At 39.2% G+C, this 12635-nt stretch overlaps 1 pseudogene; it reads right to left on the minus strand.

The window, feature by feature from the left end:
- Nucleotides 1-6006: 6006 nt before the first annotated feature.
- On the minus strand, nucleotides 6007-12298 carry LOC128049514 (destrin-like; annotated as a pseudogene).
- Nucleotides 12299-12635: the final 337 nt, after the last annotated feature.

Genomic DNA, 12635 nt, shown 5'->3' on the forward strand with positions numbered 1-12635 from the left:
CTGGTACTTTTTAAAAAGTAATTCACCATTAAAATTTCTAAATATCCATGATTTTTTAAATGAGGCTTCATGTTAATGCTACACTATTTTTAACGCTTTCCAAGACTCACATACACAATATATCTTATATTAAGCAGGGTTCTGGGTTGCAGACAAAAGAATCTACTCTGGTTTAAAGAAAGAAAGGATTTACTATGGGTACTAGATAGCTTATAGCAGCCATCGCCAACCTTTTTGACACTGGGGACTGATTTCATGCAGGACAATTTTTCGACGGAGTAGATGCCATGGTGGGGGGTGGGGCTGGTTTGGGGATGATTCAAATGCATTACATTTATTGTGCACTTTTTTGTAATTTAATACCAACACTGATCTAACAGGAGGTACTGGTCTGTGGCCCAGAGGTTGGGGATCTCTGGATTATAGAATCTTTAGAAAGGTTAGTGAAATAGCCTGTAGGCAAAACTTACAAGAATAACTTTGGTGAAAATGCTGGGCAGATCCCAGAACCATTTTATCTCTACCATAGTCAGGAAACTGGGGCCAGCCACCACACCTGAACAAAGAATCACATGTTTTTTGCCAGTCTTTGCATCAGCAAAATGGATATCCCATGTCTAATCCTTCCCCCACATACGTTAATTGCCAAAAAAAAAAAAGTGAAAGTATCAGTCGCTCAGTTGTGTTGACTCTTTGTGACCCCGAAGGACTGTAGTCCACCAGGCTCCTCTGTCTGTGGACTTCTCCAGGCAAGAATACTGCAGTTGGTACCCATTCTCTTCTCCAGGGGATATTCCCAATTCAGGGATCAAACCTGGGTCTCCTACATTGCAGGTGGATTCTTTACCATCTGAGCCACCAGGAAAGCCCATTAATTGCAAACCAAATGTCATAAAGCTATATTTGTGAGAATCTAAATTATGTATTGGAGAAGGCAATGGCACCCCACTCCAGTACTCTTGCCTGGAAAATCTCATGGATGGAGGAGCCTGGTAGGCTGCAGTCCATGGGGTAGCTAAAAGTTGGACATGACTGAGTGACTTCACTTTCACTTTTCACTTTCATTCATTGGAGGAGGAAATGGCAACCCACTCCAGTGTTCTTGCCTGGAGACTCCCAGGGACAGGGGAGCCTGGTGGGCTGCCATCTCTGGGGTCGCACAGAGTCGGACACAACTGAGCAATTTCACTTTCACTTTTCACTTTCATGCACTGGAGAAGGAAATGGCAACCCACTCCAGTGTTCTTGCCTGGAAAATCCCATGGACAGAGGAGCCTGGTAGGCTGCAGTCCATGGGATTGCTGAGTCAGACATGACTGAGCGACTTCACTTTCTCTTTTCACTTTCATGCATTGGAGAAGGAAATGGCAACCCACTCCAGTGTTCTTGCCTGGAGACTCCCAGGGACGGGGGAGCCTGGTGGGCTGCCGTCTATGGGGTCGCACAGAGTTGGACACGACTAAAGCAACTTAGCAGAAATCATGTATTGATACTCTAAAAGAAAGTGAGGAGGGACTGGAAAAGCTAAGTTTTTGGTTTTTTGTTTTGTTTTGGTTAATATTCTACATTGAAATGGTGAGGTTAACATTATGGGGAAATATTAAGATGCAGAGTTTGTTTCAAAAGATTTTGGGCAACTCCAGATTGCAAATGTCAACTTCAACCTTTATCACAAAATTCAGGGTACTTTACCTAATACATTTTGCATGTTTTTCCTCTTTCTTGACAAATAAGCAGACTGTTACAATAGTCCAGTCATTTTTAAATTGGTTTGGTATTTGCTTATAAATTTTGATCTTCATCCTATTTTCAATTCTAATTTCCTTCAGGTTGGTTGGAAAATTCATCATCACAGAGTTTAAAGCACAAACCCCAAATTATTACATATTTCTTTTAGTCACTTTTCAATTCGTAATACGTCTTTTGTCTTTAAAGTTTTGTTACACTCTATTCATCTGTCGCTGCCTTTCTTAAGGGGTTTGCCAAGACCCAAATGGAATATTTATGTGTCAGTTACTCTTGATAGATTGCGGTCTGGCAAAGTTGGAGCTGTACTTCATTTGGCAAACTGTGAAATGACCTATTCCTCTTTAGACATAGTTGAAGCTTAAAAAAAAAAGAAGAAGAAGAAAGAAAATAAATAAATAAATAGCTTAGAAAGGGGATGAAGGAAAAAGATTATGATCCTCTGCAATTAGCTCAGATCCCTTCAATGTTTCTGATAACCAAAACAAGAATAGACTTTATGTGTTCTCTAAAGTCTAATCATTTTTTTAGGTGGTAGATAGTGATCATTAAAATCTTCCATATACAGATTCATGAGAATTTGCCATGATAACAGAGCAAAACTTCTATGGAAGGGAAGGAGACACTGACACAGTGAGGAGATGGTCTTCCCTTGTACTCATGAAGTGCCATGATGTTAGGGCCTCAAACTATGTGGAGAAGTTGGTAAGGAATATTTCAAAACCTAGCTAGGCCAGCAAAACAGTTAAGAAAAAGCAAGCACCAGAAAAACAAAATCTGATGGTGTCCAGGAATCTTTTATTAAAGACATCTGAGGTGAAAAGTTCAAGCATGCCTTTTTTTCCCCTTTTTCAAAGTATTAGGTTTTAATATGCATTAATAGTGCATCTGCCTGCTATCACTGAGAAAGAACTGTGAAGTGGCTACTAAATCTTTAAAATGTTTGCATTTCTAAAAGGTCTAAAAACAAAGACATGTTCATAACCCCTACCTCATACCATATATAAAAATTAACTTAAAGAGTGGATCAATGATGTAAATATAAGAAAAATATTAAACCAGAAAATATAGAGGTAAACCTTCATGACCTTGGATTTGGTAATAAATTCTTAGATATAACACACAAGCAGCAACAGAAAAAAATTAACTGGACTCTATAGAAAGTTAAGACTTTTTGCGTCAAAGGACATTATCAAAGAAAGTGAAAAGACAACCTGCAGAATGGAAGAAAATACTTGCAAACCATATATTTGACAGAGGTTTAATATTCAGAATACATAAAGAACTCACAATTTGGTAACAAAATACAAATTGGCCCATTAAAAGTACGTAGTGGGCTGCAGTCCAAGGGGTCGCTAAGAGTCAGACCTGACTGAGCGACTTCACTTTCCCTTTTCACTTTCATGCATTGGAGAAGGAAATGGCAACCCACTCCAGTGTTCCTGCCTGGAGAATCCCAGGGACGGGGGAGCCTGGTGGGCTGCCATCTATGGGGTCGCACAGAGTCGGACACGACTGAAGCGACTTAGCAGCAGCAGCAGCGGACTTGAATTGACATTTCTCCAAAGAAAGTATACGAACAGTCATAAAAAGGTACATGGAAAGATGCTTAACATCCTTTGCCACTTGGGAAATGCATATCAAATACAGAATGAGATACCGTTCACTCCCACTAACATGGCAGTAATAATAATTGTGGTGGTGATTTAGTCGCTAAGTCAAGTCGGACTCTTTGCGACCCCACGACAGTAAATTGCCAGGCTCCTCTGTCCATGGGATTTTCCAGGCAAGAGTACTGCAGTGGGTTGCCATTTCCTTCTCCAGGGGACCTTCCCCATCCAGGGATCAAACCTGGGTCTTCTGCATTGCACATGGATTCTTTACCGACTAAGCCATACTGGGATAATAGTAGTAGTAGAAAAATAACAAGTATTGATGAGGATGTGAAAAAACAAACACTTGGGCAATGCATGGTGGGAATGCAAATGGTGCAGCTGCTATGGAAAACAGTATGGCAATTACTCAAAAAAGCTACAGAATTATCATACAACCTAGCAAGCCCACTCTTAGGTAACCCCTTGCTTGACTCCTAATTCCTGGCAAACACTAATTGTTTTCTTTATAATTTTGCTGTCCATGATATATAAATAGAATCACACAATGCAGTACTTTTTGTGCCTGGCTTAGCAAAATTCACTTAAGATCATCCCTGTCTTGTAGGCTTCCCAGGTGGCACTAGTGGTAAAGAATCTGCCTGCCAATGTGGGAGACTCAGGAGATGCTGGTTCAATCCCTGGAAGAGGAAACGGCAACCCACTCTAGTATTCTTGCCTGGGAAATCCCATGGACAAGAGGCGCCTGGCAGGCTACAGTCCGTGGAGTCCCAAAGAGTCGGACACAACTGAGCAATTGACTACATACGCACACCCGTCTTGTATGAATCAACAGTTTGCCCTTTTTATTATTCAGTTGTATTTATTGTATGGGTATATCAGTTTGTTTATCCATTCACCTGTTGAAAAATATTTATAAGGATGATCCTTGAATTTCCCTTTCCATTACTAAATAATTAAAATTCCACTTTATTCCTAGATGAATATAGTGATAGATAGATAGTGAAGTCACTCAGTCATGTCCGACTCTTTGCGACCCCATGGACTGTAGCCTACCAGGCTCCTCTGTCCACGGGATTTTCCAGGCAATAGTTCTGGAGTGGATTGCCATTTCCTTCTCCAGGGGATCTTCCCGACCCAGGGATCAAACCTGGGTCTCCCGCATTGTAGACAGACACTTAACCGTCTGAGCCACCAGGGAAGTCAGATGAGTATAGTTTTGTGTTAATATTTGTTTGCAATTTGCTATTTATGATGTACAACTTACTATTTATAAAATCACTTAACTAAAAAACCTCATTTTCTGACCTGCTATGTAAGTTTTCTGCAAAGTCTACTTGATTAAAAATTTTGAAATTATAGGGTATTTAAAACCTAAGTATCAACTTCTACATACCATGACCATATCTTCTAAACCTCTATTTTAAACATTTTTAATTGTATAGTTGGTGGCAACCATCACCACTGTTTCCAAATCTTTTCCATCATCCCACATACAAACTCTGTAACTACTCTGTAGCTACTAAGTGATAACTCTTCATTATCCCCTCACCACAGTCCCTGGAAAGCACTGTTCTACTCTCTCTGGGTTTTTTTGTTTTTCGAAGTTAAAAATGCTTCCTTTATTACATAAAGGCAGTACTGCTACTTCTAAATTCCACTGTTTGTGCATCGCTAGGTGGTTCAGTGTTATGCCTATGATGTGAAGGACAGTTACTTCCAGGTGTCCTCAGCGTGGTTTCCCGTGAGAGTCATCAATCATATCTGCTCCCAGAATTACACTTGCAAGCTACTCTAGGAGAGTAAGAAGTTCTCCCAGGCCCTAGAGTAAACCTCATGTTCTTCCACACTTTGTAGTACCAGAAGCAACAAAGTTCTGAAGGAGACACAGTTAATTAAAGACAGCATGAACTCGCAGTCTGTCAATATACCACCCTCACTGTTTTCATTAACAAAGTGGGTTACAGTGGAGCCTGGATCTGCTTTACGATTCACTGTTACAAGACGGTGCACATTCTCCTGATTGCTAGGGTACAAGGTCACTCTCAGAACAGCCTCCTGACCAGACCTGGGAGTGAGCGGCCCTAGGAGTGGGAGAAGCTCTGCAAGATCAGCGCTGGTTTTAAGCCTACACCATTTCAAGGCAGTCTCCAGCACACGTCCAGTGAATTACTAGGTTAGCATTTTGGTGCTGTGATATGTTGTGAGGAAAATTATTTTCCATTATGCAGTTTAGCTCAACAAAATAAATAAATTTGGGCCAAAATTACAACCAGATTATGACCAATTCTCTAAGCAAAAAAGAATCAAAGTAACTGCTGAGGTTAACATGCAGTGATTCTCTTCTTGTGGCCTTCTACTGGTTTGTGAACTGCACTATTAAAAATCATGAGCTTTAACAAAAATCTTTATAACAAGCCAATGCATCCAAACAGGCATTTGGCCAGTAAGAATTTAATTTCACACCAATAAAATTTTGGAGTTTAGATTTATTTAGGGCCATTTGCACATGTTCATAGAATAGTTTACCCCCCCAAATGACAAGACAGCTCCCCTTCACCGAGTCCCTATATTCTGCTTTACTTATATATAGCAAGAGGATAACATTAAACATGGAAGCTTTTGATTTGTGGCACCAGATGATGGTCTACACAGGACATCCTTCAAAAGCTACAATTAGGGATCCACCTAGCTTTTCAGCAATACAAGCTCGATTGAGGTCTTCTGGCCTATTTGCTCGACATTTGTGTTCTATGCCTTGGAACTTCTTTTTGATGGCATCCTTGGAGCTCCCATAGATCATTTCACTCTTCAGGGGAGATAGTTCTGGTGCCCACAGGAAAAACATCAACTCCTCTTTTCTGGATTCCTTTGTTTCAAAGCTTGTATCATACAGAGCATATCAACAATCTTTTTCAGGAAGCATCCCCACAAAATGCTTGAAAGGATCGGTTTTGGTGACACCAACATCTCCCACCAAGATCTCCTTGCCTTCCTCCACAATGATGCACTTTTTGTCTGCACTGAGACACAAGATGACAGCCTTCTTTCTGTTCTTGATTTCTTCTGGCAGCAAGCACTTCCGAACTTTCCTGTCATAAAAAACGCAGCATACTTCATCGGCAATGTACACTCCTGAGGTTATGTTTGCCGCGGCAGTCGCAAAGGAGAGGGAACCGGCCAGCTCCAAGTCTACAGAGCGTCCTTCTCACAGGAGCTGGGTGAGCCTCCCGGAGGGCGGGAGGGCACCTTGGACCCTCTCCCTGGTTTTTGTTTGCTTGCTATGGTGTTTTGTTGTTTTGTTGGGGTTTTTTTTGGCCAGTGCCATGCGGCATGAGGGATCTTGGTTCCCCGACCAGGGATCAAACCCTTGCATTGGAAGCTCTGAGTCTTAGCCACTGGACAGCCAGGGAAATCTCTCTACTCCCTGCTTCTATGAGTTTTACTATGTTAGACTCCTCATATTAGTGGAATCATGTAGTATTTGTTGTTCTGTGACTGGTTTATTTCACTTAGCATAATGTCCTCAAGGTTTGTTCATACTCTTATGTGTATAAGAACTGTCATTCTTTTTGAAGGCTAAATAACATTCCATTATAAAGATATACTACTTCTTTATCCATTCATATGTTGATGGACATTTAGATATTTCCACACCTTGGCTTTTGTAAATAAGTAATGCTGCAGTGAACATAGAGTTGCTAGTATCTTTTCAAGATTCTGATTTCAATTCTTCTGGAAAAATACCAGATGTGGGACTGTTGGATCATATGGTAGTTCTATTTTTGAGAAACCTCCATACTGTTTTCCACGGTGATTACACCATTTTTCATTCTCAAAAACAATTATTTACAGGGATTCCAATTTTCCCATGTCTTTGCCAATACTTGCTGTCTTTTGATTTTTTGATAACAGCCATTCTAACAGGTATGAGGTGATATTGTAGTTTAGTTTGCATTTTCCTGACAATTAGTGACCTTAAGCATCTTTTCATATAGCTGTTGGCCACTTGTACATCTTCTTTGGAAAAATATCTATTTAGTTCTTTTGCCCATTTTTTAATCTAGTTATTTGCTTTTTTTTTGCTATGAATTGCAACAGCTTCTTACACATTTTGGATAATAAGCTCTTATCACATAAATGGCTTGCAAAAATTATCTCTCATTCTACTGGTTATCTTTTTATTTTGTTCATTCTTTCTTTTGATGGTTCAAAATTGGGAAAGGAGTACGTCAAAGCTATATATTGTCATCCTGTTTATTTAACATATGCAGAGTACATCATGCAAAATGCCAGGCTATATGACTCATAAGATGGAATCAAGATTTACAGGAGAAATATCAATAACCTCAGATATGCAGATACCACCACCCTAATGGCAGAAAGCAATGAGGAACTAAAGCGCCTCTTGATGAAGGTGAAAGAGGAGAATGAAAAAGCTGGCTTAAAATTCAACATTCAAAAAACTAAGATCATGGTATCCAGTCCCATCACTTCATGGCAAATAGATGGGAAAAAAAGTAGAAACGATGACATACATTATTTTCTTGGGCTCCAAAATCACTGCGCACAGTGACTGCAGCCATGATATTAAAAGATGCTTACTCCTTGGAAGGAAAGCTATGACAAATTTGGACTGTGTATTAAAAAGGAGAGACATCACTTTGCCAACAAAGGTCTGTATAGTCAAAGCTATCGCTTTCCCAGTAGTCATGTACAGATATGAGAGTTGGACTATAAAGAAGGCTGAGTGCTGAAGAATTGATGCTTTTGAATTACAGTGCTGAAGAATACTCTTGACAGTCCTTTGGATAGCAAGGAGATCAAACCAGTCAATTCTAAACGAAATCAGTCCTGCATTGGAAGGACTGATGCTGAAGCTGAAGCTCCAATACTTTGGCTACCTGAGGCAAAGAGCTGACTCAATGGAAAAGACCCTGATACTGGGAAAGATTGAAGGCAGGTGGAAAAGGGGGTGACAGAGGATGAGATGTTTGGATGGCATCACGGACTCAGTGGACATGAGTCTGAGCAAATTCTGGGAGATGAAGGACAGGAAACCCTGGCATGCTGCAGTCAGTGGGGTTGCTAAGAGTTGGACATGACTTAGCAACTGAACAACAAGGAGGAGACATGAAAACTAAAAGCACCACTGTCTCCTGACTTGAATCCAGAAACAGAAAAAGCACAGTGGAAATACTGGGGAAATCTAAATAGTCTGTAGTTTAGTTTACAGTGTTTGTTAAACTAATCTTAATTTTTACTTTTGGTCCCTGTTCCATGGCTATATGAGCTGTTAACATATAGGGAGACTGCATAGAGAATATTATTGGAACCATCTGTACCATCTCTGCAACTCTTCTGTAAGCCTAAAATTATCAACATAAAAAGCTAAAAAAAAATTTAGCTTCAGCAAAACACAGGGGGTATACTAAGCAATGCTGCTGCTGCTAAGCCGCTTCAGTCGTGTCCAACTGTGCGACCCCAGAGACGGCAGCCCACTCGGTTCTCCCATCCCTGGGATTCTCCAGGCAAGAACACTGGAGTGGGTTGCCATTTCCTTCTCTAATGCGTGAAAGTGAAAGTGAAGTCACTCAGTCGTGTCCGACTCTCAGCGACCCCATGGACTGCAGCCTTCCAGGCTCCTCTGTCCATGGAATTTTCCAGGCAAGAGTACTGGAGTGGGGTGCCATTGCCTTCTCTGTACTAAGCAATAATTAATTCAAATAAATGGGTCTAAATCTCAGGTAACTGAAACCCAAAATAAAAACAAGTCATCAGTATCCAGTTATTACTTTTCACCCACACAGTTTGAATGTCCAAGTTTTCCAAACTAAAATCTCACATGAGTCATGAAGAGTGAGTAAATATCTACTTTTACACCTTCAGGAACACAATTCTGTATTTAAATTTAGATTCTATGAGAAAGATAAATTTAACTTAAATCATGTTTATTTACACTACTTCTTCCAAGTTGTAAATTCACTGTTAAGGACTGTCTGTAACCAAACAAGAATTTCAGCTTGTAGTTATAGGAACTTACATGGCTATGATACATAGCAGTGTTGAATCCTCCCAGACTAAAATGGTATAGGTGGATTCAAGGCAATGGCATAAGCACAGAAAGCACTGTCAGAAATGTCTGATGCCAAAGATAATGAGTATTTGTAATATGGCACTTTTTTAGGATACTCTGCACTGCTTTACATCTTAAAATGCCTAAAAATCAATACTCTTTACTTATAGCAGGTTTATAAAATGTTCTTTAGAGGCTTAAAAACAACAAATGTAAATCCAATTTACCCATACTACAAAAAGTAAATTAAACTCTTAACAGAAGTAGAGAAGGTCCACCTAAAGTCTTATGGACAGAAATTCATGTCTATATAATGGACTGCTTTGAAGCTTGTTCAAATATTAGTAAATTAACATTACAGAAAGCTTTTTTTAAACTTAAATTTACTTATTTTAATTGGAAGCTAATTACTTTACCATATTGTATTGGTTTTGCAATACATCAACATGAATTCACCATGGGTATACACGTGTTCCCCATCCTGAACCCCCCTCCCACCTCCCTCCCCGTACCATCCCTCTGGGTCATCCCAGTGCACCAGCCCCAAGTAGCCTGTATCCTGCATCAAACCTGGACTGGCAATTCATTTCTTATATGATATTATACATGTTTCAATGCCATTCTCCCAAATCATCCCACCCTCTCCCTCTCCCACAGAGTCCAAAAGACTGTGAAAGCATTTTAATGTTTAAATAAATTTATTTATATTCAAAATCAAGTATCTCAAACACATACCTCAAACATAACACATAATAGTAACTCAATGATTAATATTTCTTTAATTAATATATGAAATAAATTAAAGATTGTTTCACTAGATCAAAAGAAAATATGAATATTACAGCCAACTTTATTTAATCCCGTTTTGTTTTCTAAAACTCCAAAATTAACACAGGGATTAGGAAAGTAGAAAAATAAGAAAAATAATTTTGCCTGGTTCTTTTATAGTGTTAACTTATATTTGCTTAAAATGATAGAAGAAAAGTGTTATTAAAAACATTGGCATAATCATATATCAGAAAAAAACCTTTTTTTATCTCTTTACCTCTCTGAGATTTTCTGGGCTTCTCTGCTTAGATCAAATGAACAATGTTTTCAGCTTTTCCAAATCTTTGCTCTGTAAAACAAAGCGTATTTACATTGATCTGTCACCATGGACACAATTTCTTCTAAAAATTTGGAAAGGATTTATAGCCTGGATAACAAGACTGTTACATTTATGTAATACTGACTTCTAACTCTGCATAGACATTTTATTGAAATAAAGAAACAGATTTACTTAAAACTACTGAAGCACTAAGTGTGGGATTCACTGGTCATGTTACATTGATAGACAAATTTGATTATAACTAAGACAACAGGACCATTAAAGCAAATTGAGAGTTGTTTGTATGATGAAGTGATATTTCTTGTTATGAGTATGAGAGACCCCACGAGTGTAGCTTACACTCATGTCAACTCAGTTGAATAGCGGTCACATGCATCAGACTGTGAAACTATACACGAGTACTTTTCTTTTTATCTACAGAATTCAGTTTCAGAATAGTGTTACTGACTGAAGGCTATCTTCTAAGACAATCCCCTGGAGAAGGGAATGGCAACCCACTCCAGTATGGTTGCCTGGAGAATCCCATGGACAGAGGAGCCTGGTGGGCTACAGTCCATGGGGTTGCAGAGTCAGACACAACTGAAGTGACTGAGCACGCACACCTACTATAATGTCCAGTACATAGTTGTTGAAAAGGAAGTTGTTTCCTTTAAAAAAATACAAACAATAATAGGATCAACATAATTGCACACACAAATCTATGCACTTAGCCAATTATTCCTGTGACATAAATTTCGAAAATTGGAATGGCAGAGACAAAGGTATGCACATTTTGAATTGTAAAGCATATTGCCAAACTGTCCTCCAAAATCCCTGTAGAAATTTACATTACTACCATCAATGGATAAAAGTATCCATTTCTTTTGTATCTTTGAGATATTGCTCATTATCACCCTTTTAAAAAAATTTTTAACCAGAATGATGTCATTATCATTCATCACTTTTACAATTAGAAAAAAAAATTTGAGATATTACAGGTTTTGCTATTCTCAAAACTTGTTGTTTAGTCACTAAGTCATGTCTGACTCTTTGTGACCCTGGACTGTAACTCGCCAGGCCCCTCTGTCCATGGGATTTCCCAGGCAAGAATACTGGAGCAGGTTGCCATTTCCTTCTCCAGGGAATCTTCCTGAACCAGGGATTGAACACACATCTCCTACACAGGCAGATGGATTCTTTACCAATAAGCCATCAGGGCAGCCCATTCTTAAAACTAAATAGCTATTAATTAGCATGAAGTTAAGTATATTAACCAAGTTATGTTTAGAATAATTGCTCATGCTGAATAACAGTTCATTGGCTGAATGGTTTTTTATGTTCAAGTAAAATAGTGCCCATTCTTCTGCTCAACTCTTTTCAAGGTACTTGAAGGAGAGACAAAATAAGTTTATTGTTGTTGAGTTGCTAAGTTGTGTCTGACTCTTTGCGACCTCATGGGCTGTAGCCTGCCAGGTTCCTCTATCCATGCTGCTGCTGCTAAGTCGCTTCAGTCGTGTCCGACTCTGTGCAACCCCATAGACAGCAGCCCACCAGGCTCCCCCGTCCCTGGGATTCTCCAGGCAAGAACACTAGAGTGGGTGGGTATAAGTAAATAGAAAAGGGTATATAATAAGTACTTACTTGATGGAGAATAATGTAAAGATGAACTGACTGGAGTAGAACATACATTAGAGCAAGTTAAGATGAGGGGAAAATTCTAAGGTGTGGGTTCAAAAGACAGGATGGAATTGGGAACTTACTATGGAGGTGGTACATGTTGCTCCGACAAATGAAGTTGAAAGGTGCTGTCTTGCTATTCTAGAATTGCATTTCCAAAAGCTCACACCCCAAACTCAGTGTGTCCAAAAGAAAACTCATATTCTATGCCTCTTTTCCACAGAACATTCAGCTAATTGTGGATCCAGGCCATGATGCTATAGCTAGACTTGCACTATTCAGTATGTACATACAGTTCATACAAATGGAGATAAGCTATAAGTACTCACTGGATTCCAAAGATTTAGTATAAAACAATGTAAAATATGTCACTGTAATTTTTATATAGATTACCTATTGAAATGAGATTTTGAAGACATTGAGTTGAAAATATATT

This window comes from Budorcas taxicolor, chromosome 6, assembly GCF_023091745.1.
Source record: "Budorcas taxicolor isolate Tak-1 chromosome 6, Takin1.1, whole genome shotgun sequence".
Taxonomy (NCBI): Eukaryota; Metazoa; Chordata; class Mammalia; order Artiodactyla; family Bovidae; genus Budorcas; species Budorcas taxicolor.